This window comes from Lactuca sativa, chromosome 8 (assembly GCF_002870075.4).
Source record: "Lactuca sativa cultivar Salinas chromosome 8, Lsat_Salinas_v11, whole genome shotgun sequence".
In the NCBI taxonomy this organism is placed as follows: Eukaryota; Viridiplantae; Streptophyta; class Magnoliopsida; order Asterales; family Asteraceae; genus Lactuca; species Lactuca sativa.
In genome coordinates this window covers 325,417,077-325,425,144 of record NC_056630.2, presented here as the reverse complement: position 1 = coordinate 325,425,144, position 8,068 = coordinate 325,417,077, and positions in this window count along the sequence as shown.

The window sequence follows — 8,068 nt, the reverse complement described above, 5'->3', positions numbered from 1 at the left end:
AAGATTTGGCGTCATTACCTCTATGGGGTTCATTGTACGATTTACACGGACCACAAGAGTTTGAGGTATCTCATGGACCAGCCAAATCTGAATATGAGACAGCGTCGGTGGCTTGATGTGGTAAAGGATTATGATTGTGAGATCCTTTACCATCTGAAGAAGGCCAATGTCATGGCTGATGCGCTTAGCCGCAAGGCAACGCCAATCAGGGATATCTGTCTGAGGATGAAAGTGGTGTCTTCGCTTCTTGAGCAGATCTGGGAGGCTCGGCAGGAGGCTATGAAGGAGGAACATCGGAAGAGTGAGCGGATTGTGGGGTAGGTTTGCTCTTTTTACTATGATAGCTGAGGGTTATTGACTCTTCTCCGTAGGGTGTGGGTCCCTTATCATGGAGGCGTGCACCAGGTCCGGATGGAGGAGGCGCACAAATCCCGGTTCTCCATTCATCTCGGGGCGACGTAGATGTATAAGGATCTTCGTCTGGACTATTGGTGGCCCTGCATGAAGAGGGATGTGGCGTGGTACGTGGAGCGGTGCTTGACCTGTAGGAAGGTCAAGGCCTAGCATCAGAGACCACATGGCAAGATGCAGCCGTTGGATATCCCGTTCTGGAAATGGGAAGACATCACGATGGATTTCATCACCAAACTTCCCAGGACCGTGCGGGGAGTGGATTCGATTTGGGTCATCGTCGATCGATTGACCAAGAGCGCCCACTTTATCCCGATTCAGGAGAGCATCTCGGCCGAGAAATTGGCTAATATCTACATCAGAGAGGTGGTGGCGCGCCACGAAGTGCCAGTTTTGGTGATTTCGGATAGGGATGTGCGGTTCACTTCCAGGTTCTGGAAGAAGTTTCATGACGATCTGGGTACTCGTCTGCATTTTAGTACCGCCTTTCACCCATAGACAGATGGCCAGAGTGAGCGGACCATCCAGTCTCTGGAAGATATGCTGCGGGCATGTGTTTTAGACTTCGGAGGTAGCTGGGATACCTACCTCCCGTTGGCGGAGTTCTCTTATAATAATAGCTATCATGCGAGTATCGACCGTCCTCCATTCAAGATGTTGTATGGGAGGAGGTGCAGGACCCCGATATGTTGGAGCGAGATTAGCCAGAGGGTAATGGGGAGCACCGACGTAGTGCTCAAGACGACTGAGAGGATTCAGCAGGTCCGGAGCAGGCTTCAGACTGCTTAGAGTCGGTAGAAAAGTTATGCGGATAAGCGTCGATCAGACCTGGAGTTTCAGGTCAGGGATATGGTTCTCCTGAAAGTGTCACCTTGGAAAGCTGTCATCCGATTCAGGAAGCGGGGCAAGTTAGGCCCCAGATACATTGGACTATTCAGGGTATTAGCCCGGGTGGGCAAGGTGGCGTATAGGTTGGATTTGCAAGCTGAGCTCATTCAGATACACAACACTTTCCATGTTTCGCAACTACCGAAGTGCCTGCTGGACGACACCGCAGTGGTGCCTTTGTAGGACATTCAAGTTGATGACAACCTGAATTACATCGAGCGGCCTATAGCGATCCTCGACCAGAAGTCGAAGGATCCGAGGAAGAAGAGAGTTAAACTCATGAAGGTGTAATGGCAACACCGGAAGGGATCAGAGTAGACTTGGGAGCTGATGGATGAGATGATGGAACATTACCACGAGCTGTTTCAGGAGCGAGCAACAGACTTCGAGGAAGAAGTCTAAAATAAGTGGGGGAGATTTGTAGCACCTGGTTCTAGGTACGTATTCTTTTATTTTAACCTTTGAGTATGTTGCATTTTGGCCTTGGACTCGACGAGTAGGAGCGGGAAGGGGCACGGGGTTTAAGTCACCAACTGGTCGAGTCGGGTCCCGAACTCGGCGAGTAGCCTCTGTCTGGACAAAAACCCTAATCTGAGGGTTTGCTCCCTATTTCAACAACCTTATGCTGCCCCCATCGCCTCTTTATGCTTCCAGAAACCCTTCATATCAAACCCTATCCGTTTTTGGGAAGATCTAAGGCTTTTGAGTGATTCTTGTGAGTTTTAACCTCAAGGAAGAAGGAAGAGCATAGAAGGATCAATAGGGGACTGAAGGATTCGAGTTTGGTTCGTCATTTGCAGTCTTTTGAAGGTATAAAGTCTGAACCTTGCTCATTCATTTTTTAGATCCCTCTTTGAGGTGATTTAGGGCTTTTATAAGCCATTTTTGGTGGCCAACCATGTTTGCAAACATGGTTGGGGGTTTGGGCTTCTGTATCATGTCATTATAAGAGTCCCAAGACAGATTTTGGTTGCCTTTGCACCCAAGGAAGGCCCCATGCAAAAACAGAACCATTTTAGGGCCTTTTAAGCTCTAATGTCCCATGCATGCACGTAAAGTTTGTAACTTTACGTGCTAGATCGAGTTCAGGGGTTGGGATCCATCATTTGGTCAAGTGTTGTTCTTCTAAAATCGAAGTTTTAATGAGGGGATGTGACCGACTCGGCGAGTCCATTCTTGGAATCGGCGAGTCTAAGGGTTTTGTCCCTTTCTGTTGAGGGTCAAAAGTGTTGGATTAGTGTCTAAGTCCATAACTAATTTGGTATGTACTTGACCCGATGGTGCATTGTCCTTTTGGGTTGCCTTCAGCAAAGCAACTTGATAGGATGAATTATGGAGAGAAAGGATTAAATGTGATTTATTAATATATTATGAGAATAATATATTAAAGGATAAATCATATTGTTTAATTAATATTAGTCAATAATTTATTGGTAATTAGTTTTGTGACTAAAAGAGATTAATTAAACTTAAGGGACTGGAATTGTAATTATAAGATAATTGAAATTTGGGCCATGGATTGTCTTATATTAAGGTGTGGACGAATTCTATGGGGAAACCCATGAGAAATCGTCCAAGCCCTTAAGGAAAGGAATCCATGGGTTGCTTAGGGCTTAAGCATCCAAATTAGGGTTTCCTTGTTAGATAACCCTAATAGCCTCACTATATATAAGACCCTTATGACCCAAAAACGTGTAGAAGACTTCTTCTAAGGTTTCACACATTTTTTGGCAGCCTCCTTCCTCACTCCTCTTCATCCTCTTACTTATGGTGTTTGTGGACCATTAGAGAAGTGACATTTGTGACTCTAGGCTTTCTAAAGTCAATACAAGGAGATTTGGGATTGTTATTGCTACATAACAATCAAGGTAACATCTTAAACTTATTCTCATGTTAATATGATTCCTTGAATGCTAGAATTAGGGTTTATAGTCTTGAATAACTTGCATGTACAATAGAGAAACCTAGATCCAAGCATTAGGGTTTGTATGAGCACATAGGATGTTCTTAGGACTAAAACCCATCAGTGGTATCAGAGCCTAGATTGGTTTATATTGTATTGATGCATTATATGTTTGAAAAATTCGTTTTTTGTGTTTCTGGGGGTTGGACTCGCTGAGTCCATAGATGAACTCGCCGAGTCCATGCCTGACTCGGCGAGTCGGCTGGTCAGATGAAGGGAAAACCGGGATTTCTTGCTGTTTTTCCTTAAGGATAGTTGCCTTATCATATTAGATCAATATAAATCCGATTTTCTGATATATTTGACTATTCTTGATCTAATTGAAGATATTTATCAATTAATAAAATATTTGTTTCCTTATGTGATAATTGATTAATCATTTTGATTAAATTGGTAAATTGTTTTGCAAGAAATCATTAAATAAATCAAATATGGATAATTATGTGTTTAAATGTTATTTAGATTATTTGTTATTTGATACTTGTGCTTTGAAAAGTTTCATATTTTCCCCTTAGGTTTTACAGTTTAAATTTGAACCCAAAAGTTTAGTTGTTTTGAAATTTAAATAGTTAAAACCCTAATGTTTTGAAAAAGGTTTCAAAACTTGCCCTCAAGTTTTGGAATTTAAATTTTGATTAATTGTTTAATTTTGATGTATATTTAAATTCTAAACCCTAGTATTTTGAAATGTTTCAAAACTTGCCCTCAAGTTTTGGAATTTAAAAGTTGATTAAAACTTTAATTAGGAATGGTAAATTCTAAAACCCTAGTATTGTTTTGAAAAAGGTTCAAATCACACCCTTATGGTTTTATTAATTAATTAAGGTGTATAATTAAAAAAGGTATAATAAATCCATAATAGTTTTGGTTTACAATTTAATTGAATTAAAAGTAGAATTGTTAAATTAGACCACCTAATATTTTAAAAGTGTAAAATACACCCTATACTATATATAACATTAAAAGTCTAACATTATATATATGTATGAGTAAAAGTCAGTTTTACCATTAGCAGGCCTCATTCACGAAGCTGGTCTGTAAGGGGTGTTTAAGGAAATTGCCTATAAAATGGCGATTGAATGGGTATCCACTCTTACCCACCGCACTCTTGACTAGTGGAGGGTCGTTAGCCGAACGGGTAGGATAAGATAAAACCTTCCATTATAAGTATAATGAATTATTAAAGTAACTAAATGTTTTCATAAAATTCCCAATCTTAGTTACTTAGGCAAAAGTGAATTTTTGCAATTCCATGAAATTACACTTTGTGCCCTTGCGAGGATGTTAGTGGAGCGTGTGTGGTTTACCGGCACACTAAATGGTTCTAAGAAAAGGTAGCAAAGGGTGACTCAATGTTTGTCATAGTTCGGTGGAGCGTGTGTGGTTTACCGGCACATCGAATATATGACTGTAACATGTGAAGGCACCATGTAAGTCTGCATGGTTATTCACACCCGCTTTGTGATCCTCGGCATCCCATTCACAAACAAGAGGGGCATATCGAGATTTAAACATGACATTGAAATGTTCAATGAATCTCAAAGGATCTAGGAGTTTTCATAGATTTAAAAATTAAATTTCTTTTTCGTTTTCATGGTGGAAATTAGTGAATTGTCATTCACTTACCTTCAAATGTTCTGCAATTTGGGTTACGACATCCCTCTCCCGAGTTGTAGAATATTGTGTTGGGTCCTAACCTTAGTATCTCATTTGGGTGATTTACTAAGGACTCAATCAATCAACTAACTTGAATTCGTTTTCTCCCGTTTTGTAGATGTCAAAGTTCGACAACTATGGTCTTCCCAAATCCCGCGGAACAAGCCTTCCACATGAAGATGATATTCCACGATTCGATCGAGGAACAAGAAATCATGCTTCAGTTCCTCCACCTTCTCCAATTATTCTCCCTGACCCACAAGTTCAAAGGCTTGAAAAGTTCAAGATCACTCAAGCCCTTTTGGCAAGTAAACATAAAGAAGGAAAGCCGGTGTGTGCACACGTCCTAGGGATGAAGTCACACATTAATAGGTTAAGAATGTTGGGATCCGTTGTCTGTGAGGAAATGGCTATTGATTGGGTTCTTCAGTCACTTCCTAACTCGTATAGTGAGTTCGTAAGAGAGTACTATATGATAAACCGCGACGTGACCCTTATAGATCTCACCTATATGCTTATTGCTGCTGAATCAGCAATGGTTTGGCACAATAGAAAAGCAAAGTTGATTGGTGAATCTACCTTCAAGACCTCTATGGATATAGACAATGGCAATGAAAGACATGCTATGAACGAAAAGTTTAATCATAAGAGAAAGGCAATGTCTGAAGTAGTTCCATGTCATGTTCCAAAAGAGTCAATTTGCTTTTATTGCCAAGAGAAAGGGCATTGGAGACGAAGCTGCCCCATTTACCTAAGAGATCTAAGAGATGGGAGAGTCGAAACGTATGGCTCTAATATAGGTAAAATCCATTAACTAACTCTTTTAAGCTTCTATTCTAGATTCTTAATACATAATGTGATAAGATTACAATTGATGTTTTGTAGGATCGAAGAAAAGAAAGAAGTGACCAGAATCTAACCGTGAAAGAATGGATTTCGATCGCATTTCTAGAAGATTAGATTCTTGAGCTACTACTTAGAGTTAGAATTAGATTGATAAGAAAGATGTATTAGCATAGTTTTTCAATGAATTGCATTGTAAGGACAAATTTTTCCGCAAGTAAATAAATTTTGATTTTAAATTTTATTCATTTATCCTTGCAATGGCGTGTATGAAAAATTGATGTTAAAATGTTTCTATTATTAACAATAATGGATTTGGTTCTTATTATGTTATTTATGGAAAGTCAAGAATTTACCAAATAAGGAGAGTTTCTCATCGCCCAAGTTTCAATTGGACAGAAACTTGGAATCATGCAACTTGGTTGCACGATGAATGAGAAATTTCATATTTCGAAATTAGACTAATTCATTGACAAAGTGTCAAGTGAAGGACTAGGAGATCAAGTACACAAAGTTGTGTGTTGGTCAAAGTCCACCATAAGAGTAACAAAGATATTCGTCGTGTTTTAATAAAGGTTTAGTAAATATGATTATACTTATAAGATTAAGTGTAATTCTGAATTGATTGAAAAAGTTTAAATCAATAGCAAAACAAATAAGAAGAATCAAGTAGGCAGAAAGATAAAAGTTTCTCCATTCTAAGAAGAAAGGGAGAGTACCTTTTATGCTTTATGATAGGTCTTAATGATTAAGAACCACATCTCAATTGATCCTCTAAGTGAGTCTTAGTACAATTGTATATCTAGGAAGAGGAATCAAGAATTGAAGAAATGGTTAAATCAAAAAGTCAATCATACATCGTTCCAAAAGAAGTCTTAGAGTTAAGGTTGCGACATTGAGTGATAAGTATTAAGAAGTTTTATAGCATTCATCAAATGTGGAAAAGTTGTTATGTCTTGGATAAGACAAAGACCAACTAGGACCAATTTATGAAGTGTTTTTGATAAAAACTACACTAACTCTTGAATATTTGGTTGTCAAGAAATGTTTATTGACAAGAGAATCTTATATGTCAAGGAGTAAGTGGGAGTCTTAATGGTCTTGAAAAGTTTCAAGAACAAATCAAAATAGACCTTATCGATCAACACTAGCACACGAGTTGAGGTTTACAACCTATCGTGTTGACATTATTTTGTTTCTATGTTGTTCCAATTGAGTTAATTATGCATGTGAGTTCTATGAGTTCTCATTTTGAACGCATAAAAGGCAAGGCACCTTAATCAATGAAAGGTACATTGATAGGAAATGGTGAGTTGCTTAACTACTTGGAAGACGTGGTGGGCAGCTATGCGACCATAAGGCAAGAAATCAAGATGATGAAAGTTCGATCCATATGAGTTTGAATTTGTCGTAAACTTTGGTTTTAACAAATTCACATGGATAGGAACAAATACACCATTTAAATCTAAGTGTCATAAGATTTCCTCCTTCATGAAAATGATTGTGCGGAAATGCTTTCACTAAGAAAGATTTTAAGAAGATAGTGATTGTAAAATTGCATTCTCGAATTCGATCATGGTTACGGTATCCCTTTCCATGATTTGAATTGTGAGGTTTGGCAATTAGTCTTAATTGTTCAGACACACATATGAACTATCTAAGGCAAAGGTGTATAAGCCTTGATAAAAGATTATCAAAGCATTAAGTATTAGAAACATGGACTTAAGAAATTCAATATGTATTGTCTTTCTGGAAGATAAGATGTTTATGAATACATGTCGAAGCTAGTGGGAGCATAAGTGTTATGTTTTATAATAATCATCATGATAATGGGAGCATAAATGTTATGATTGTATGATTATTAAGGAAAGTATTGCAAGGTTAGCAATCTTAATTATAGAAAACAAGAGTTATACCTTGCAAAGTCGTAAGGGTTGTAAAGTTGTTTTGGTATAATTAAGGGAGAGAATACTATGCTTCATTTCAAATCTAAAGGATTAGGTTGAGAAATGTTAATAAATTTAGTCAAAGGTACATAGTGTGTTCTTAAAATTTCGATTATGATTACGGCATTCCTCTTCACAATTCGAATTTTGAGAACATAGCAAATAAAAGATTATGTGTCGTGTCCCATACGCTTCGGGTATAGGATCGATTGCAAATGCTTTAATGTTTGACCATTCTAAAATTTTCCAAATGTCGAGCGCATTTACAGGGAAAAGGGACTAGAATTGGTTTTGACTAAAATAATTAAACAACTATCAAAGGACAATCCAAAGTTTGACGAGGATTGGTTGCTTGTGAGTA